We start from the raw sequence: 20,447 nt of genomic DNA, 5'->3' as shown, positions 1-20,447 counted from the left end.
TGGTTCTCCTCCCTTCCAACGGTGTTGAGGCGGGTGGGAACAGCCGGGGGTTGAGGGTACTGTGCTAAAAGAGGTGGAGTTATGCAGATCTAAAACGCGTGGATTGCAGCAGCAGCAAGCCGAAAAGTGCAGGCATGTGAGGGATCTAGAGGTTGACAGCATGTCTTCTTAACGGGAGTCCAGGTGGCCATCTCCACAAATGGACTTTTCAGAATCCTTGGGTGGCACCGTAGTCGGAAACCAATTCTGGTTATCGCTTCTCGGCCTTTTGGCTAAGATCAAGTGTAGTATCTGTTCTTATCAGTTTAATATCTGATACGTCCCCTATCTGGGGACCATATATTAAATGGATTTTTAGAACAGGGAGATGGAAAAAGAGCTTGCTCTGTCCACTCCACGCATTGACCTGGTATTGCAGTATCTCCAGGACCGGTGCACCCCTTCTTTAATGCAGTTTCTAAAATCAGAAAGAATTGAATTCAATGCTTTTTGTTCATTTGGCTTGTTTGTCGGATTTTGGGATGGACTCTTTGGCTTTGCTTTTCTTCTCCTCATTGGATTTTTCATGTTAAAAGTTGCAGAAGCCAGATGACAAGCTCATTTTGGTTCAACTTCAGCAACTGTGCATTGCATTGCCATGTAATGTAATGCAATGCTATCTATCTAGCTCTCCCTCTATACTTCCTTTTGGATAAACAGACATATTAGGCAAGCATTTTGGAGCTTTCACCTAAATAACTACAGGTGGTGAGATAAGCTGCACAATATAATTGACCTTTCAGTATATTGTTGCACACACACCATCTATTTAGCAAATGCCCTTGTTATCAACAGCAGCCTTTTAAACTCACCTGAGCTAACAGGTATGTGAGCTGGTTACTCTGCTGCGCTTAAAATTTCTTTTTTGGTTTGCTACAATGCCTTTTCTGAAACGTTGTCTCCCTCTGCTGGAACACTGACTTCTTTCATTTAATGCCTGCAGACTATAAAAGAGAAACCAACCCAAAAAGTTTGGTTGATTAGTCTGTGGCATTCTTTTAAACTGTTGCTTATGGCGGTCTCTGTGAGCTTCTCAGTGACATTCAGCCATCCAGGTATCCCGCCTGCAGTAGACGGAATGTGGCAATGGAACGCTGGCTGCGCGTGTCATAATAGGCTCTGAGCCTTTATATACCTGCGCACAGCAGCAGCCACCTTCAGTCTGCTGCTGGACAGCCAGCAGCAGCAGCAGCAGCAGGAGAGGTAATTAATCAGCAACCCTCCTGCTAAGGGTAGACAGCTGCTCGTTCCACCCCCCCCCCCCGCCTTAATTGGTTCTCCTCCCTTCCAACGGTGTTGAGGCGGGTGGGAACAGCCGGGGGTTGAGGGTACTGTGCTAAAAAAGGTGGAGTTATGCAGATCTAAAACGCGTGGATTGCAGCAGCAGCAAGCCGAAAAGTGCAGGCATGTGAGGGATCTAGAGGTTGACAGCATGTCTTCTTAACGGGAGTCCAGGTGGCCATCTCCACAAATGGACTTTTCAGAATCCTTGGGTGGCACCGTAGTCGGAAACCAATTCTGGTTATCGCTTCTCGGCCTTTTGGCTAAGATCAAGTGTAGTATCTTTCGAAAAGGCGGTTTTGGATGTTGGCCGCCCTAGTAGATTGATACATTATGCACACTGGGGTTTAGGCGCTTGTTAGTACGCCAGGTGGCTAATATAGTCATCTGGTGGAAAGCATGGCCCCCCAGGATCGACGCCATTGGGCCGGGGAAGATCGAAAGCCCGAAGTGTGAAGTGCCCCAGGAGTGGTGACCCTGGGGTGCCTTAACTCACTGGGATTGGGAACCCCACTTGAGTTTATGGCACATTTGCACAAGCACTTCAAATTTTCTTTCTTCGCACACACCCTTATTCCGGGCCTTCTGGCCTTAGGATGGGGAATTTTTCAATTCCCGGTCGAAGGTCCGGGCAGTATTATACTGTGAAACCTTCACTATTTATTTAATTTCTTTGTCACTGTGTGTCCACTTATTCACGTGTGTCACGTCCTACTAGGATTTTGTTGGGATGCGGTTCCCTTACGGGTTCCTCTCTTGGCAGGTCTAGGGGGGGAGTGTGTGGCCATCAGGTTCCGCTCCCCCCTGAACCCCCCTGGCTCTCCTCTTTCGGGAGGAGAGCGTTGTTGGCTCCCCTCTTCTGGGAGGGGAGCACAGTCTTTGGCTCCCAGTGCCTTGCTCGGGTGAGAACTCGGGCAGGTGCTGGGGGTAAGATTGGGTCGCCTCTGGCTTCGGCTGGAGGTGGCTTTTTGTCCCTGTTCCTCGCTGTGGCCTTTTGGCTCGGAGGGACGGGGAATGGTTCGGGGGACCCTTCTCCTTTTGGAGAGGGTTTCAAGAAGACCAGCATCCTAGTGCACTTTTTTTGTGGCACTTGTCACTTTTTTAAGCGCACTCGGGTTTTGTACACGAATTCGGGCTTTCGATAAAAAAAAAAAAAAAAAAAAATCTGTTCTTATCAGTTTAATATCTGATACGTCCCCTATCTGGGGACCATATATTAAATGGATTTTTAGAACAGGGAGATGGAAAAAGAGCTTGCTCTGTCCACTCCACGCATTGACCTGGTATTGCAGTATCTCCAGGACCGGTGCACCCCTTCTTTAATGCAGTTTCTAAAATCAGAAAGAATTGAATTCAATGCTTTTTGTTCATTTGGCTTGTTTGTCGGATTTTGGGATGGACTCTTTGGCTTTGCTTTTCTTCTCCTCATTGGATTTTTCATGTTAAAAGTTGCAGAAGCCAGATGACAAGCTCATTTTGGTTCAACTTCAGCAACTGTGCATTGCATTGCCATGTAATGTAATGCAATGCTATCTATCTAGCTCTCCCTCTATACTTCCTTTTGGATAAACAGACATATTAGGCAAGCATTTTGGAGCTTTCACCTAAATAACTACAGGTGGTGAGATAAGCTGCACAATATAATTGACCTTTCAGTATATTGTTGCACACACACCATCTATTTAGCAAATGCCCTTGTTATCAACAGCAGCCTTTTAAACTCACCTGAGCTAACAGGTATGTGAGCTGGTTACTCTGCTGCGCTTAAAATTTATTTTTTGGTTTGCTACAATGCCTTTTCTAAAACGTTGTCTCCCTCTGCTGGAACACTGACTTCTTTCATTTAATGCCTGCAGACTATAAAAGAGAAACCAACCCAAAAAGTTTGGTTGATTAGTCTGTGGCATTCTTTTAAACTGTTGCTTATGGCGGTCTCTGTGAGCTTCTCAGTGACATTCAGCCATCTAGGTATCTCGCCTGCAGTAGACGGAATGTGGCAATGGAACGCTGGCTGCGCGTGTCATAATAGGCTCTGAGCCTTTATATACCTGCGCACAGCAGCAGCCACCTTCAGTCTGCTGCTGGACAGCCAGCAGCAGCAGCAGCAGCAGGAGAGGTAATTAATCAGCAACCCTCCTGCTAAGGGTAGACAGCTGCTCGTTCCACCCCCCCCCCCGCCTTAATTGGTTCTCCTCCCTTCCAACGGTGTTGAGGCGGGTGGGAACAGCCGGGGGTTGAGGGTACTGTGCTAAAAGAGGTGGAGTTATGCAGATCTAAAACGCGTGGATTGCAGCAGCAGCAAGCCGAAAAGTGCAGGCATGTGAGGGATCTAGAGGTTGACAGCATGTCTTCTTAACGGGAGTCCAGGTGGCCATCTCCACAAATGGACTTTTCAGAATCCTTGGGTGGCACCGTAGTCGGAAACCAATTCTGGTTATCGCTTCTCGGCCTTTTGGCTAAGATCAAGTGTAGTATCTGTTCTTATCAGTTTAATATCTGATACGTCCCCTATCTGGGGACCATATATTAAATGGATTTTTAGAACAGGGAGATGGAAAAAGAGCTTGCTCTGTCCACTCCACGCATTGACCTGGTATTGCAGTATCTCCAGGACCGGTGCACCCCTTCTTTAATGCAGTTTCTAAAATCAGAAAGAATTGAATTCAATGCTTTTTGTTCATTTGGCTTGTTTGTCGGATTTTGGGATGGACTCTTTGGCTTTGCTTTTCTTCTCCTCATTGGATTTTTCATGTTAAAAGTTGCAGAAGCCAGATGACAAGCTCATTTTGGTTCAACTTCAGCAACTGTGCATTGCATTGCCATGTAATGTAATGCAATGCTATCTATCTAGCTCTCCCTCTATACTTCCTTTTGGATAAACAGACATATTAGGCAAGCATTTTGGAGCTTTCACCTAAATAACTACAGGTGGTGAGATAAGCTGCACAATATAATTGACCTTTCAGTATATTGTTGCACACACACCATCTATTTAGCAAATGCCCTTGTTATCAACAGCAGCCTTTTAAACTCACCTGAGCTAACAGGTATGTGAGCTGGTTACTCTGCTGCTCTTAAAATTTCTTTTTTGGTTTGCTACAATGCCTTTTCTGAAACGTTGTCTCCCTCTGCTGGAACACTGACTTCTTTCATTTAATGCCTGCAGACTATAAAAGAGAAACCAACCCAAAAAGTTTGGTTGATTAGTCTGTGGCATTCTTTTAAACTGTTGCTTATGGCGGTCTCTGTGAGCTTCTCAGTGACATTCAGCCATCCAGGTATCCCGCCTGCAGTAGACGGAATGTGGCAATGGAACGCTGGCTGCGCGTGTCATAATAGGCTCTGAGCCTTTATATACCTGCGCACAGCAGCAGCCACCTTCAGTCTGCTGCTGGACAGCCAGCAGCAGCAGCAGCAGCAGGAGGGGTAATTAATCAGCAACCCTCCTGCTAAGGGTAGACAGCTGCTCGTTCCACCCCCCCCCCGCCTTAATTGGTTCTCCTCCCTTCCAACGGTGTTGAGGCGGGTGGGAACAGCCGGGGGTTGAGGGTACTGTGCTAAAAGAGGTGGAGTTATGCAGATCTAAAACGCGTGGATTGCAGCAGCAGCAAGCCGAAAAGTGCAGGCATGTGAGGGATCTAGAGGTTGACAGCATGTCTTCTTAACGGGAGTCCAGGTGGCCATCTCCACAAATGGACTTTTCAGAATCCTTGGGTGGCACCGTAGTCGGAAACCAATTCTGGTTATCGCTTCTCGGCCTTTTGGCTAAGATCAAGTGTAGTATCTGTTCTTATCAGTTTAATATCTGATACGTCCCCTATCTGGGGACCATATATTAAATGGATTTTTAGAACAGGGAGATGGAAAAAGAGCTTGCTCTGTCCACTCCACGCATTGACCTGGTATTGCAGTATCTCCAGGACCGGTGCACCCCTTCTTTAATGCAGTTTCTAAAATCAGAAAGAATTGAATTCAATGCTTTTTGTTCATTTGGCTTGTTTGTCGGATTTTGGGATGGACTCTTTGGCTTTGCTTTTCTTCTCCTCATTGGATTTTTCATGTTAAAAGTTGCAGAAGCCAGATGACAAGCTCATTTTGGTTCAACTTCAGCAACTGTGCATTGCATTGCCATGTAATGTAATGCAATGCTATCTATCTAGCTCTCCCTCTATACTTCCTTTTGGATAAACAGACATATTAGGCAAGCATTTTGGAGCTTTCACCTAAATAACTACAGGTGGTAAGATAAGCTGCACAATATAATTGACCTTTCAGTATATTGTTGCACACACACCATCTATTTAGCAAATGCCCTTGTTATCAACAGCAGCCTTTTAAACTCACCTGAGCTAACAGGTATGTGAGCTGGTTACTCTGCTGCGCTTAAAATTCCTTTTTTTGTTTGCTACAATGCCTTTTCTGAAACGTTGTCTCCCTCTGCTGGAACACTGACTTCTTTCATTTAATGCCTGCAGACTATAAAAGAGAAACCAACCCAAAAAGTTTGGTTGATTAGTCTGTGGCATTCTTTTAAACTGTTGCTCATGGCGGTCTCTGTGAGCTTCTCAGTGACATTCAGCCATCCAGGTATCCCGCCTGCAGTAGACGGAATGTGGCAATGGAACGCTGGCTGCGCGTGTCATAATAGGCTCTGAGCCTTTATATACCTGCGCACAGCAGCAGCCACCTTCAGTCTGCTGCTGGACAGCCAGCAGCAGCAGCAGCAGCAGGAGAGGTAATTAATCAGCAACCCTCCTGCTAAGGGTAGACAGCTGCTCGTTCCACCCCCCCCCCCGCCTTAATTGGTTCTCCTCCCTTCCAACGGTGTTGAGGCGGGTGGGAACAGCCGGGGTTTGAGGGTACTGTGCTAAAAGAGGTGGAGTTATGCAGATCTAAAACGCGTGGATTGCAGCAGCAGCAAGCCGAAAAGTGCAGGCATGTGAGGGATCTAGAGGTTGACAGCATGTCTTCTTAACGGGAGTCCAGGTGGCCATCTCCACAAATGGACTTTTCAGAATCCTTGGGTGGCACCGTAGTCGGAAACCAATTCTGGTTATCGCTTCTCGGCCTTTTGGCTAAGATCAAGTGTAGTATCTGTTCTTATCAGTTTAATATCTGATACGTCCCCTATCTGGGGACCATATATTAAATGGATTTTTAGAACAGGGAGATGGAAAAAGAGCTTGCTCTGTCCACTCCACGCATTGATCTGGTATTGCAGTATCTCCAGGACCGGTGCACCCCTTCTTTAATGCAGTTTCTAAAATCAGAAAGAATTGAATTCAATGCTTTTTGTTCATTTGGCTTGTTTGTCGGATTTTGGGATGGACTCTTTGGCTTTGCTTTTCTTCTCCTCATTGGATTTTTCATGTTAAAAGTTGCAGAAGCCAGATGACAAGCTCATTTTGGTTCAACTTCAGCAACTGTGCATTGCATTGCCATGTAATGTAATGCAATGCTATCTATCTAGCTCTCCCTCTATACTTCCTTTTGGATAAACAGACATATTAGGCAAGCATTTTGGAGCTTTCACCTAAATAACTACAGGTGGTGAGATAAGCTGCACAATATAATTGACCTTTCAGTATATTGTTGCACACACACCATCTATTTAGCAAATGCCCTTGTTATCAACAGCAGCCTTTTAAACTCACCTGAGCTAACAGGTATGTGAGCTGGTTACTCTGCTGCGCTTAAAATTTCTTTTTTGGTTTGCTACAATGCCTTTTCTGAAACGTTGTCTCCCTCTGCTGGAACACTGACTTCTTTCATTTAATGCCTGCAGACTATAAAAGAGAAACCAACCCAAAAAGTTTGGTTGATTAGTCTGTGGCATTCTTTTAAACTGTTGCTTATGGCGGTCTCTGTGAGCTTCTCAGTGACATTCAGCCATCCAGGTATCCCGCCTGCAGTAGACGGAATGTGGCAATGGAACGCTGGCTGCGCGTGTCATAATAGGCTCTGAGCCTTTATATACCTGCGCACAGCAGCAGCCACCTTCAGTCTGCTGCTGGACAGCCAGCAGCAGCAGCAGCAGCAGGAGAGGTAATTAATCAGCAACCCTCCTGCTAAGGGTAGACAGCTGCTCGTTCCACCCCCCCCCCCGCCTGAATTGGTTCTCCTCCCTTCCAACGGTGTTGAGGCGGGTGGGAACAGCCGGGGGTTGAGGGTACTGTGCTAAAAGAGGTGGAGTTATGCAGATCTAAAACGCGTGGATTGCAGCAGCAGCAAGCCGAAAAGTGCAGGCATGTGAGGGATCTAGAGGTTGACAGCATGTCTTCTTAACGGGAGTCCAGGTGGCCATCTCCACAAATGGACTTTTCAGAATCCTTGGGTGGCACCGTAGTCGGAAACCAATTCTGGTTATCGCTTCTCGGCCTTTTGGCTAAGATCAAGTGTAGTATCTGTTCTTATCAGTTTAATATCTGATACGTCCCCTATCTGGGGACCATATATTAAATGGATTTTTAGAACAGGGAGATGGAAAAAGACCTTGCTCTGTCCACTCCACGCATTGACCTGGTATTGCAGTATCTCCAGGACCGGTGCACCCCTTCTTTAATGCAGTTTCTAAAATCAGAAAGAATTGAATTCAATGCTTTTTGTTCATTTGGCTTGTTTGTCGGATTTTGGGATGGACTCTTTGGCTTTGCTTTTCTTCTCCTCATTGGATTTTTCATGTTAAAAGTTGCAGAAGCCAGATGACAAGCTCATTTTGGTTCAACTTCAGCAACTGTGCATTGCATTGCCATGTAATGTAATGCAATGCTATCTATCTAGCTCTCCCTCTATACTTCCTTTTGGATAAACAGACATATTAGGCAAGCATTTTGGAGCTTTCACCTAAATAACTACAGGTGGTGAGATAAGCTGCACAATATAATTGACCTTTCAGTATATTGTTGCACACACACCATCTATTTAGCAAATGCCCTTGTTATCAACAGCAGCCTTTTAAACTCACCTGAGCTAACAGGTTTGTGAGCTGGTTACTCTGCTGCGCTTAAAATTTCTTTTTTGGTTTGCTACAATGCCTTTTCTGAAACGTTGTCTCCCTCTGCTGGAACACTGACTTCTTTCATTTAATGCCTGCAGACTATAAAAGAGAAACCAACCCAAAAAGTTTGGTTGATTAGTCTGTGGCATTCTTTTAAACTGTTGCTTATGGCGGTCTCTGTGAGCTTCTCAGTGACATTCAGCCATCCAGGTATCCTGCCTGCAGTAGACGGAATGTGGCAATGGAACGCTGGCTGCGCGTGTCATAATAGGCTCTGAGCCTTTATATACCTGCGCACAGCAGCAGCCACCTTCAGTCTGCTGCTGGACAGCCAGCAGCAGCAGGAGAGGTAATTAATCAGCAACCCTCCTGCTAAGGGTAGACAGCTGCTCGTTCCACCCCCCCCCGCCTTAATTGGTTCTCCTCCCTTCCAACGGTGTTGAGGCGGGTGGGAACAGCCGGGGGTTGAGGGTACTGTGCTAAAAGAGGTGGAGTTATGCAGATCTAAAACGCGTGGATTGCAGCAGCAGCAAGCCGAAAAGTGCAGGCATGTGAGGGATCTAGAGGTTGACAGCATGTCTTCTTAACGGGAGTCCAGGTGGCCATCTCCACAAATGGACTTTTCAGAATCCTTGGGTGGCACCGTAGTCGGAAACCAATTCTGGTTATCGCTTCTCGGCCTTTTGGCTAAGATCAAGCGTAGTATCTGTTCTTATCAGTTTAATATCTGATACGTCCCCTATCTGGGGACCATATATTAAATGGATTTTTAGAACAGGGAGATGGAAAAAGAGCTTGCTCTGTCCACTCCACGCATTGACCTGGTATTGCAGTATCTCCAGGACCAGTGCACCCCTTCTTTAATGCAGTTTCTAAAATCAGAAAGAATTGAATTCAATGCTTTTTGTTCATTTGGCTTGTTTGTCGGATTTTGGGATGGACTCTTTGGGTTTGCTTTTCTTCTCCTCATTGGATTTTTCATGTTAAAAGTTGCAGAAGCCAGATGACAAGCTCATTTTGGTTCAACTTCAGCAACTGTGCATTGCATTGCCATGTAATGTAATGCAATGCTATCTATCTAGCTCTCCCTCTATACTTCCTTTTGGATAAACAGACATATTAGGCAAGCATTTTGGAGCTTTCACCTAAATAACTACAGGTGGTGAGATAAGCTGCACAATATAATTGACCTTTCAGTATATTGTTGCACACACACCATCTATTTAGCAAATGCCCTTGTTATCAACAGCAGCCTTTTAAACTCACCTGAGCTAACAGGTATGTGAGCTGGTTACTCTGCTGCGCTTAAAATTTCTTTTTTGGTTTGCTACAATGCCTTTTCTGAAACGTTGTCTCCCTCTGCTGGAACACTGACTTCTTTCATTTAATGCCTGCAGACTATAAAAGAGAAACCAACCCAAAAAGTTTGGTTGATTAGTCTGTGGCATTCTTTTAAACTGTTGCTTATGGCGGTCTCTGTGAGCTTCTCAGTGACATTCAGCCATCCAGGTATCCCGCCTGCAGTAGACGGAATGTGGCAATGGAACGCTGGCTGCGCGTGTCATAATAGGCTCTGAGCCTTTATATACCTGCGCACAGCAGCAGCCACCTTCAGTCTGCTGCTGGACAGCCAGCAGCAGCAGCAGCAGCAGGAGAGGTAATTAATCAGCAACCCTCCTGCTAAGGGTAGACAGCTGCTCGTTCCACCCCCCCCCCCCGCCTTAATTGGTTCTCCTCCCTTCCAACGGTGTTGAGGCGGGTGGGAACAGCCGGGGGTTGAGGGTACTGTGCTAAAAGAGGTGGAGTTATGCAGATCTAAAACGCGTGGATTGCAGCAGCAGCAAGCCGAAAAGTGCAGGCATGTGAGGGATCTAGAGGTTGACAGCATGTCTTCTTAACGGGAGTCCAGGTGGCCATCTCCACAAATGGACTTTTCAGAATCCTTGGGTGGCACCGTAGTCGGAAACCAATTCTGGTTATCGCTTCTCGGCCTTTTGGCTAAGATCAAGTGTAGTATCTGTTCTTATCAGTTTAATATCTGATACGTCCCCTATCTGGGGACCATATATTAAATGGATTTTTAGAACAGGGAGATGGAAAAAGAGCTTGCTCTGTCCACTCCACGCATTGACCTGGTATTGCAGTATCTCCAGGACCGGTGCACCCCTTCTTTAATGCAGTTTCTAAAATCAGAAAGAATTGAATTCAATGCTTTTTGTTCATTTGGCTTGTTTGTCGGATTTTGGGATGGACTCTTTGGCTTTGCTTTTCTTCTCCTCATTGGATTTTTCATGTTAAAAGTTGCAGAAGCCAGATGACAAGCTCATTTTGGTTCAACTTCAGCAACTGTGCATTGCATTGCCATGTAATGTAATGCAATGCTATCTATCTAGCTCTCCCTCTATACTTCCTTTTGGATAAACAGACATATTAGGCAAGCATTTTGGAGCTTTCACCTAAATAACTACAGGTGGTGAGATAAGCTGCACAATATAATTGACCTTTCAGTATATTGTTGCACACACACCATCTATTTAGCAAATGCCCTTGTTATCAACAGCAGCCTTTTAAACTCACCTGAGCTAACAGGTATGTGAGCTGGTTACTCTGCTGCGCTTAAAATTTCTTTTTTGGTTTGCTACAATGCCTTTTCTGAAACGTTGTCTCCCTCTGCTGGAACACTGACTTCTTTCATTTAATGCCTGCAGACTATAAAAGAGAAACCAACCCAAAAAGTTTGGTTGATTAGTCTGTGGCATTCTTTTAAACTGTTGCTTATGGCGGTCTCTGTGAGCTTCTCAGTGACATTCAGCCATCCAGGTATCCCGCCTGCAGTAGACGGAATGTGGCAATGGAACGCTGGCTGCGCGTGTCATAATAGGCTCTGAGCCTTTATATACCTGCGCACAGCAGCAGCCACCTTCAGTCTGCTGCTGGACAGCCAGCAGCAGCAGCAGCAGCAGGAGAGGTAATTAATCAACAACCCTCCTGCTAAGGGTAGACAGCTGCTCGTTCCACCCCCCCCCCGCCTTAATTGGTTCTCCTCCCTTCCAACGGTGTTGAGGCGGGTGGGAACAGCCGGGGGTTGAGGGTACTGTGCTAAAAGAGGTGGAGTTATGCAGATCTAAAACGCGTGGATTGCAGCAGCAGCAAGCCGAAAAGTGCAGGCATGTGAGGGATCTAGAGGTTGACAGCATGTCTTCTTAACGGGAGTCCAGGTGGCCATCTCCACAAATGGACTTTTCAGAATCCTTGGGTGGCACCGTAGTCGGAAACCAATTCTGGTTATCGCTTCTCGGCCTTTTGGCTAAGATCAAGTGTAGTATCTGTTCTTATCAGTTTAATATCTGATACGTCCCCTATCTGGGGACCATATATTAAATGGATTTTTAGAACAGGGAGATGGAAAAAGAGCTTGCTCTGTCCACTCCACGCATTGACCTGGTATTGCAGTATCTCCAGGACCGGTGCACCCCTTCTTTAATGCAGTTTCTAAAATCAGAAAGAATTGAATTCAATGCTTTTTGTTCATTTGGCTTGTTTGTCGGATTTTGGGATGGACTCTTTGGCTTTGCTTTTCTTCTCCTCATTGGATTTTTCATGTTAAAAGTTGCAGAAGCCAGATGACAAGCTCATTTTGGTTCAACTTCAGCAACTGTGCATTGCATTGCCATGTAATGTAATGCAATGCTATCTATCTAGCTCTCCCTCTATACTTCCTTTTGGATAAACAGACATATTAGGCAAGCATTTTGGAGCTTTCACCTAAATAACTACAGGTGGTGAGATAAGCTGCACAATATAATTGACCTTTCAGTATATTGTTGCACACACACCATCTATTTAGCAAATGCCCTTGTTATCAACAGCAGCCTTTTAAACTCACCTGAGCTAACAGGTATGTGAGCTGGTTACTCTGCTGCGCTTAAAATTTCTTTTTTGGTTTGCTACAATGCCTTTTCTGAAACGTTGTCTCCCTCTGCTGGAACACTGACTTCTTTCATTTAATGCCTGCAGACTATAAAAGAGAAACCAACCCAAAAAGTTTGGTTGATTAGTCTGTGGCATTCTTTTAAACTGTTGCTTATGGCGGTCTCTGTGAGCTTCTCAGTGACATTCAGCCATCCAGGTATCCCGCCTGCAGTAGACGGAATGTGGCAATGGAACGCTGGCTGCGCGTGTCATAATAGGCTCTGAGCCTTTATATACCTGCGCACAGCAGCAGCCACCTTCAGTCTGCTGCTGGACAGACAGCAGCAGCAGCAGCAGCAGGAGAGGTAATTAATCAACAACCCTCCTGCTAAGGGTAGACAGCTGCTCGCCCCCCCCCCCCCCCGCCTTAATTGGTTCTCCTCCCTTCCAACGGTGTTGAGGCGGGTGGGAACAGCCGGGGGTTGAGGGTACTGTGCTAAAAGAGGTGGAGTTATGCAGATCTAAAACGCGTGGATTGCAGCAGCAGCAAGCCGAAAAGTGCAGGCATGTGAGGGATCTAGAGGTTGACAGCATGTCTTCTTAACGGGAGTCCAGGTGGCCATCTCCACAAATGGACTTTTCAGAATCCTTGGGTGGCACCGTAGTCGGAAACCAATTCTGGTTATCGCTTCTCGGCCTTTTGGCTAAGATCAAGTGTAGTATCTGTTCTTATCAGTTTAATATCTGATACGTCCCCTATCTGGGGACCATATATTAAATGGATTTTTAGAACAGGGAGATGGAAAAAGAGCTTACTCTGTCCACTCCACGCATTGACCTGGTATTGCAGTATCTCCAGGACCGGTGCACCCCTTCTTTAATGCAGTTTCTAAAATCAGAAAGAATTGAATTCAATGCTTTTTGTTCATTTGGCTTGTTTGTCGGATTTTGGGATGGACTCTTTGGCTTTGCTTTTCTTCTCCTCATTGGATTTTTCATGTTAAAAGTTGCAGAAGCCAGATGACAAGCTCATTTTGGTTCAACTTCAGCAACTGTGCATTGCATTGCCATGTAATGTAATGCAATGCTATCTATCTAGCTCTCCCTCTATACTTCCTTTTGGATAAACAGACATATTAGGCAAGCATTTTGGAGCTTTCACCTAAATAACTACAGGTGGTGAGATAAGCTGCACAATATAATTGACCTTTCAGTATATTGTTGCACACACACCATCTATTTAGCAAATGCCCTTGTTATCAACAGCAGCCTTTTAAACTCACCTGAGCTAACAGGTATGTGAGCTGGTTACTCTGCTGCGCTTAAAATTTCTTTTTTGGTTTGCTACAATGCCTTTTCTGAAATGTTGTCTCCCTCTGCTGGAACACTGACTTCTTTCATTTAATGCCTGCAGACTATAAAAGAGAAACCAACCCAAAAAGTTTGGTTGATTAGTCTGTGGCATTCTTTTAAACTGTTGCTTATGGCGGTCTCTGTGAGCTTCTCAGTGACATTCAGCCATCCAGGTATCCCGCCTGCAGTAGACGGAATGTGGCAATGGAACGCTGGCTGCGCGTGTCATAATAGGCTCTGAGCCTTTATATACCTGCGCACAGCAGCAGCCACCTTCAGTCTGCTGCTGGACAGCCAGCAGCAGCAGCAGCAGCAGGAGAGGTAATTAATCAGCAACCCTCCTGCTAAGGGTAGACAGCTGCTCGTTCCACCCCCCCCCCCGCCTTAATTGGTTCTCCTCCCTTCCAACGGTGTTGAGGCGGGTGGGAACAGCCGGGGGTTGAGGGTACTGTGCTAAAAGAGGTGGAGTTATGCAGATCTAAAACGCGTGGATTGCAGCATCAGCAAGCCGAAAAGTGCAGGCATGTGAGGGATCTAGAGGTTGACAGCATGTCTTCTTAACGGGAGTCCAGGTGGCCATCTCCACAAATGGACTTTTCAGAATCCTTGGGTGGCACCGTAGTCGGAAACCAATTCTGGTTATCGCTTCTCGGCCTTTTGGCTAAGATCAAGTGTAGTATCTGTTCTTATCAGTTTAATATCTGATACGTCCCCTATCTGGGGACCATATATTAAATGGATTTTTAGAACAGGGAGATGGAAAAAGAGCTTGCTCTGTCCACTCCACGCATTGACCTGGTATTGCAGTATCTCCAGGACCGGTGCACCCCTTCTTTAATGCAGTTTCTAAAATCAGAAAGAATTGAATTCAATGCTTTTTGTTCATTTGGCTTGTTTGTCGGATTTTGGGATGGACTCTTTGGCTTTGCTTTTCTTCTCCTCATTGGATTTTTCATGTTAAAAGTTGCAGAAGCCAGATGACAAGCTCATTTTGGTTCAACTTCAGCAACTGTGCATTGCATTGCCATGTAATGTAATGCAATGCTATCTATCTAGCTCTCCCTCTATACTTCCTTTTGGATAAACAGACATATTAGGCAAGCATTTTGGAGCTTTCACCTAAATAACTACAGGTGGTGAGATAAGCTGCACAATATAATTGACCTTTCAGTATATTGTTGCACACACACCATCTATTTAGCAAATGCCCTTGTTATCAACAGCAGCCTTTTAAACTCACCTGAGCTAACAGGTATGTGAGCTGGTTACTCTGCTGCGCTTAAAATTTCTTTTTTGGTTTGCTACAATGCCTTTTCTGAAACGTTGTCTCCCTCTGCTGGAACACTGACTTCTTTCATTTAATGCCTGCAGACTATAAAAGAGAAACCAACCCAAAAAGTTTGGTTGATTAGTCTGTGGCATTCTTTTAAACTGTTGCTTATGGCGGTCTCTGTGAGCTTCTCAGTGACATTCAGCCATCCAGGTATCCCGCCTGCAGTAGACGGAATGTGGCAATGGAACGCTGGCTGCGCGTGTCATAATAGGCTCTGAGCCTTTATATACCTGCGCACAGCAGCAGCCACCTTCAGTCTGCTGCTGGACAGCCAGCAGCAGCAGCAGCAGGAGAGGTAATTAATCAGCAACCCTCCTGCTAAGGGTAGACAGCTGCTCGTTCCACCCCCCCACCCCCCCCGCCTTAATTGGTTCTCCTCCCTTCCAACGGTGTTGAGGCGGGTGGGAACAGCCGGGGGTTGAGGGTACTGTGCTAAAAGAGGTGGAGTTATGCAGATCTAAAACGCGTGGATTGCAGCAGCAGCAAGCCGAAAAGTGCAGGCATGTGAGGGATCTAGAGGTTGACAGCAAGTCTTCTTAACGGGAGTCCAGGTGGCCATCTCCACAAATGGACTTTTCAGAATCCTTGGGTGGCACCGTAGTCGGAAACCAATTCTGGTTATCGCTTCTCGGCCTTTTGGCTAAGATCAAGTGTAGTATCTGTTCTTATCAGTTTAATATCTGATACGTCCCCTATCTGGGGACCATATATTAAATGGATTTATAGAACAGGGAGATGGAAAAAGAGCTTGCTCTGTCCACTCCACGCATTGACCTGGTATTGCAGTATCTCCAGGACCGGTGCACCCCTTCTTTAATGCAGTTTCTAAAATCAGAAAGAATTGAATTCAATGCTTTTTGTTCATTTGGCTTGTTTGTCGGATTTTGGGATGGACTCTTTGGCTTTGCTTTTCTTCTCCTCATTGGATTTTTCATGTTAAAAGTTGCAGAAGCCAGATGACAAGCTCATTTTGGTTCAACTTCAGCAACTGTGCATTGCATTGCCATGTAATGTAATGCAATGCTATCTATCTAGCTCTCCCTCTATACTTCCTTTTGGATAAACAGACATATTAGGCAAGCATTTTGGAGCTTTCACCTAAATAACTACAGGTGGTGAGATAAGCTGCACAATATAATTGACCTTTCAGTATATTGTTGCACACACACCATCTATTTAGCAAATGCCCTTGTTATCAACAGCAGCCTTTTAAACTCACCTGAGCTAACAGGTATGTGAGCTGGTTACTCTGCTGCGCTTAAAATTTCTTTTTTGGTTTGCTACAATGCCTTTTCTGAAACGTTGTCTCCCTCTGCTGGAACACTGACTTCTTTCATTTAATGCCTGCAGACTATAAAAGAGAAACCAACCCAAAAAGTTTGGTTGATTAGTCTGTGGCATTCTTTTAAACTGTTGCTTATGGCGGTCTCTGTGAGCTTCTCAGTGACATTCAGCCATCCAGGTATCCCGCCTGCAGTAGACGGAATGTGGCAATGGAACGCTGGCTGCGCGTGTCATAATAGGCTCTGAGCCTTTATATACCTGCGCACAGCAGCAGCCACCTTCAGTCTGCTGCTGGACAGCCAGCAGCAGCAGCAGCAGCAGGAGAGGTAATTAATCAGCAACCCTCCTGCTAAGGGTAGACAGCTGCTCGTTCCACCCCCCCCCCCGCCTTAATTGGTTCTCCTCCCTTCCAACGGTGTTGAGGCGGGTGGGAACAGCCGGGGGTTGAGGGTACTGTGCTAAAAGAGGTGGAGTTATGCAGATCTAAAACGCGTGGATTGCAGCAGCAGCAAGCCGAAAAGTGCAGGCATGTGAGGGATCTAGAGGTTGACAGCATGTCTTCTTAACGGGAGTCCAGGTGGCCATCTCCACAAATGGACTTTTCAGAATCCTTGGGTGGCACCGTAGTCGGAAACCAATTCTGGTTATCGCTTCTCGGCCTTTTGGCTAAGATCAAGTGTAGTATCTGTTCTTATCAGTTTAATATCTGATACGTCCCCTATCTGGGGACCATATATTAAATGGATTTTTAGAACAGGGAGATGGAAAAAGAGCTTGCTCTGTCCACTCCACGCATTGACCTGGTATTGCAGTATCTCCAGGACCGGTGCACCCCTTCTTTAATGCAGTTTCTAAAATCAGAAAGAATTGAATTCAATGCTTTTTGTTCATTTGGCTTGTTTGTCGGATTTTGGGATGGACTCTTTGGCTTTGCTTTTCTTCTCCTCATTGGATTTTTCATGTTAAAAGTTGCAGAAGCCAGATGACAAGCTCATTTTGGTTCAACTTCAGCAACTGTGCATTGCATTGCCATGTAATGTAATGCAATGCTATCTATCTAGCTCTCCCTCTATACTTCCTTTTGGATAAACAGACATATTAGGCAAGCATTTTGGAGCTTTCACCTAAATAACTACAGGTGGTGAGATAAGCTGCACAATATAATTGACCTTTCAGTATATTGTTGCACACACACCATCTATTTAGCAAATGCCCTTGTTATCAACAGCAGCCTTTTAAACTCACCTGAGCTAACAGGTATGTGAGCTGGTTACTCTGCTGCGCTAAAAATTTCTTTTTTGGTTTGCTACAATGCCTTTTCTGAAACGTTGTCTCCCTCTGCTGGAACACTGACTTCTTTCATTTAATGCCTGCAGACTATAAAAGAGAAACCAACCCAAAAAGTTTGGTTGATTAGTCTGTGGCATTCTTTTAAACTGTTGCTTATGGCGGTCTCTGTGAGCTTCTCAGTGACATTCAGCCATCCAGGTATCCCGCCTGCAGTAGACGGAATGTGGCAATGGAACGCTGGCTGCGCGTGTCATAATAGGCTCTGAGCCTTTATATACCTGCGCACAGCAGCAGCCACCTTCAGTCTGCTGCTGGACAGCCAGCAGCAGCAGCAGCAGCAGGAGAGGTAATTAATCAGCAACCCTCCTGCTAAGGGTAGACAGCTGCTCGTTCCACCCCCCCACCCCCCCCGCCTTAATTGGTTCTCCTCCCTTCCAACGGTGTTGAGGCGGGTGGGAACAGCCGGGGGTTGAGGGTACTGTGCTAAAAGAGGTGGAGTTATGCAGATCTAAAACGCGTGGATTGCAGCAGCAGCAAGCCGAAAAGTGCAGGCATGTGAGGGATCTAGAGGTTGACAGCATGTCTTCTTAACGGGAGTCCAGGTGGCCATCTCCACAAATGGACTTTTCAGAATCCTTGGGTGGCACCGTAGTCGGAAACCAATTCTGGTTATCGCTTCTCGGCCTTTTGGCTAAGATCAAGTGTAGTATCTGTTCTTATCAGTTTAATATCTGATACGTCCCCTATCTGGGGACCATATATTAAATGGATTTTTAGAACAGGGAGATGGAAAAAGAGCTTGCTCTGTCCACTCCACGCATTGACCTGGTATTGCAGTATCTCCAGGACCGGTGCACCCCTTCTTTAATGCAGTTTCTAAAATCAGAAAGAATTGAATTCAATGCTTTTTGTTCATTTGGCTTGTTTGTCGGATTTTGGGATGGACTCTTTGGCTTTGCTTTTCTTCTCCTCATTGGATTTTTCATGTTAAAAGTTGCAGAAGCCAAATGACAAGCTCATTTTGGTTCAACTTCAGCAACTGTGCATTGCATTGCCATGTAATGTAATGCAATGCTATCTATCTAGCTCTCCCTCTATACTTCCTTTTGGATAAACAGACATATTAGGCAAGCATTTTGGAGCTTTCACCTAAATAACTACAGGTGGTGAGATAAGCTGCACAATATAATTGACCTTTCAGTATATTGTTGCACACACACCATCTATTTAGCAAATGCCCTTGTTATCAACAGCAGCCTTTTAAACTCACCTGAGCTAACAGGTATGTGAGCTGGTTACTCTGCTGCGCTTAAAATTTCTTTTTTGGTTTGCTACAATGCCTTTTCTGAAACGTTGTCTCCCTCTGCTGGAACACTGACTTCTTTCATTTAATGCCTGCAGACTATAAAAGAGAAACCAACCCAAAAAGTTTGGTTGATTAGTCTGTGGCATTCTTTTAAACTGTTGCTTATGGCGGTCTCTGTGAGCTTCTCAGTGACATTCAGCCATCCAGGTATCCCGCCTGCAGTAGACGGAATGTGGCAATGGAACGCTGGCTGCGCGTGTCATAATAGGCTCTGAGCCTTTATATACCTGCGCACAGCAGCAGCCACCTTCAGTCTGCTGCTGGACAGCCAGCAGCAGCAGCAGGAGAGGTAATTAATCAGCAACCCTCCTGCTAAGGGTAGACAGCTGCTCGTTCCACCCCCCCCCCCCGCCTTAATTGGTTCTCCTCCCTTCCAACGGTGTTGAGGCGGGTGGGAACAGCCGGGGGTTGAGGGTACTGTGCTAAAAGAGGTGGAGTTATGCAGATCTAAAACACGTGGATTGCAGCAGCAGCAAGCCGAAAAGTGCAGGCATGTGAGGGATCTAGAGGTTGACAGCATGTCTTCTTAACGGGAGTCCAGGTGGCCATCTCCACAAATGGACTTTTCAGAATCCTTGGGTGGCACCGTAGTCGGAAACCAATTCTGGTTATCGCTTCTCGGCCTTTTGGCTAAGATCAAGTGTAGTATCTGTTCTTATCAGTTTAATATCTGATACGTCCCCTATCTGGGGACCATATATTAAATGGATTTTTAGAACAGGGAGATGGAAAAAGAGCTTGCTCTGTCCACTCCACGCATTGACCTGGTATTGCAGTATCTCCAGGACCGGTGCACCCCTTCTTTAATGCAGTTTCTAAAATCAGAAAGAATTGAATTCAATGCTTTTTGTTCATTTGGCTTGTTTGTCGGATTTTGGGATGGACTCTTTGGCTTTGCTTTTCTTCTCCTCATTGGATTTTTCATGTTAAAAGTTGCAGAAGCCAGATGACAAGCTCATTTTGGTTCAACTTCAGCAACTGTGCATTGCATTGCCATGTAATGTAATGCAATGCTATCTATCTAGCTCTCCCTCTATACTTCCTTTTGGATAAACAGACATATTAGGCAAGCATTTTGGAGCTTTCACCTAAATAACTACAGGTGGTGAGATAAGCTGCACAATATAATTGACCTTTCAGTATATTGTTGCACAGACACCATCTATTTAGCAAATGCCCTTGTTATCAACAGCAGCCTTTTAAACTCACCTGAGCTAACAGGTATGTGAGCTGGTTACTCTGCTGCGCTTAAAATTTCTTTTTTGGTTTGCTACAATGCCTTTTCTGAAATGTTGTCTCCCTCTGCTGGAACACTGACTTCTTTCATTTAATGCCTGCAGACTATAAAAGAGAAACCAACCCAAAAAGTTTGGTTGATTAGTCTGTGGCATTCTTTTAAACTGTTGCTTATGGCGGTCTCAGTGAGCTTCTCAGTGACATTCAGCCATCCAGGTATCCCGCCTGCAGTAGACGGAATGTGGCAATGGAACGCTGGCTGCGCGTGTCATAATAGGCTCTGAGCCTTTATATACCTGCGCACAGCAGCAGCCACCTTCAGTCTGCTGCTGGACAGCCAGCAGCAGCAGCAGCAG

The 20,447-nt window shown here is 45.6% G+C and overlaps 15 non-coding genes and 1 pseudogene across 15 annotated transcripts; all 16 read left to right on the top strand.

Annotated features, from left to right (window-relative positions):
• The first annotated feature begins 252 nt into the window (after positions 1-252).
• On the top strand, positions 253-443 carry LOC141238335 (U2 spliceosomal RNA). The gene has a single exon (XR_012303824.1). It is a non-coding gene; the product is annotated as a U2 spliceosomal RNA (small nuclear RNA).
• A 1,120-nt stretch (positions 444-1,563) lies between these two features.
• Positions 1,564-1,655, top strand: LOC141237989 (U2 spliceosomal RNA; annotated as a pseudogene).
• A 794-nt stretch (positions 1,656-2,449) lies between these two features.
• LOC141237969 (U2 spliceosomal RNA) lies at positions 2,450-2,637 on the top strand. Its single transcript, XR_012303485.1, has one exon. It is a non-coding gene; the product is annotated as a U2 spliceosomal RNA (small nuclear RNA).
• Positions 2,638-3,756: 1,119 nt separating this feature from the next.
• LOC141238334 (U2 spliceosomal RNA) lies at positions 3,757-3,947 on the top strand. Its single transcript, XR_012303823.1, has one exon. It is a non-coding gene; the product is annotated as a U2 spliceosomal RNA (small nuclear RNA).
• Positions 3,948-5,065: 1,118 nt separating this feature from the next.
• On the top strand, positions 5,066-5,256 carry LOC141238331 (U2 spliceosomal RNA). The gene has a single exon (XR_012303821.1). It is a non-coding gene; the product is annotated as a U2 spliceosomal RNA (small nuclear RNA).
• A 1,119-nt stretch (positions 5,257-6,375) lies between these two features.
• On the top strand, positions 6,376-6,566 carry LOC141238422 (U2 spliceosomal RNA). Its single transcript, XR_012303908.1, has one exon. It is a non-coding gene; the product is annotated as a U2 spliceosomal RNA (small nuclear RNA).
• Positions 6,567-7,685: 1,119 nt separating this feature from the next.
• Positions 7,686-7,876, top strand: LOC141238494 (U2 spliceosomal RNA). Its single transcript, XR_012303977.1, has one exon. It is a non-coding gene; the product is annotated as a U2 spliceosomal RNA (small nuclear RNA).
• A 1,108-nt stretch (positions 7,877-8,984) lies between these two features.
• Positions 8,985-9,175, top strand: LOC141238420 (U2 spliceosomal RNA). The gene has a single exon (XR_012303907.1). It is a non-coding gene; the product is annotated as a U2 spliceosomal RNA (small nuclear RNA).
• Positions 9,176-10,295: 1,120 nt separating this feature from the next.
• Positions 10,296-10,486, top strand: LOC141238330 (U2 spliceosomal RNA). Its single transcript, XR_012303820.1, has one exon. It is a non-coding gene; the product is annotated as a U2 spliceosomal RNA (small nuclear RNA).
• A 1,118-nt stretch (positions 10,487-11,604) lies between these two features.
• Positions 11,605-11,795, top strand: LOC141238329 (U2 spliceosomal RNA). Its single transcript, XR_012303819.1, has one exon. It is a non-coding gene; the product is annotated as a U2 spliceosomal RNA (small nuclear RNA).
• A 1,118-nt stretch (positions 11,796-12,913) lies between these two features.
• Positions 12,914-13,104, top strand: LOC141238483 (U2 spliceosomal RNA). The gene has a single exon (XR_012303966.1). It is a non-coding gene; the product is annotated as a U2 spliceosomal RNA (small nuclear RNA).
• Positions 13,105-14,223: 1,119 nt separating this feature from the next.
• LOC141238328 (U2 spliceosomal RNA) lies at positions 14,224-14,414 on the top strand. The gene has a single exon (XR_012303818.1). It is a non-coding gene; the product is annotated as a U2 spliceosomal RNA (small nuclear RNA).
• A 1,121-nt stretch (positions 14,415-15,535) lies between these two features.
• LOC141238424 (U2 spliceosomal RNA) lies at positions 15,536-15,726 on the top strand. The gene has a single exon (XR_012303910.1). It is a non-coding gene; the product is annotated as a U2 spliceosomal RNA (small nuclear RNA).
• A 1,119-nt stretch (positions 15,727-16,845) lies between these two features.
• LOC141238327 (U2 spliceosomal RNA) lies at positions 16,846-17,036 on the top strand. The gene has a single exon (XR_012303817.1). It is a non-coding gene; the product is annotated as a U2 spliceosomal RNA (small nuclear RNA).
• A 1,124-nt stretch (positions 17,037-18,160) lies between these two features.
• Positions 18,161-18,351, top strand: LOC141238325 (U2 spliceosomal RNA). Its single transcript, XR_012303815.1, has one exon. It is a non-coding gene; the product is annotated as a U2 spliceosomal RNA (small nuclear RNA).
• Positions 18,352-19,465: 1,114 nt separating this feature from the next.
• On the top strand, positions 19,466-19,656 carry LOC141238324 (U2 spliceosomal RNA). The gene has a single exon (XR_012303814.1). It is a non-coding gene; the product is annotated as a U2 spliceosomal RNA (small nuclear RNA).
• Positions 19,657-20,447: the final 791 nt, after the last annotated feature.

This window comes from Phyllobates terribilis, unplaced genomic scaffold (genome assembly GCF_046119375.1).
Source record: "Phyllobates terribilis strain yellow unplaced genomic scaffold, ASM4611937v1 Scaffold_737__1_contigs__length_740118, whole genome shotgun sequence".
Taxonomy (NCBI): domain Eukaryota; kingdom Metazoa; phylum Chordata; class Amphibia; order Anura; family Dendrobatidae; genus Phyllobates; species Phyllobates terribilis.
The sequence above is the reverse complement of the archived record's forward strand: the minus strand, read 5'-3'. Positions and strand labels throughout refer to the sequence as shown.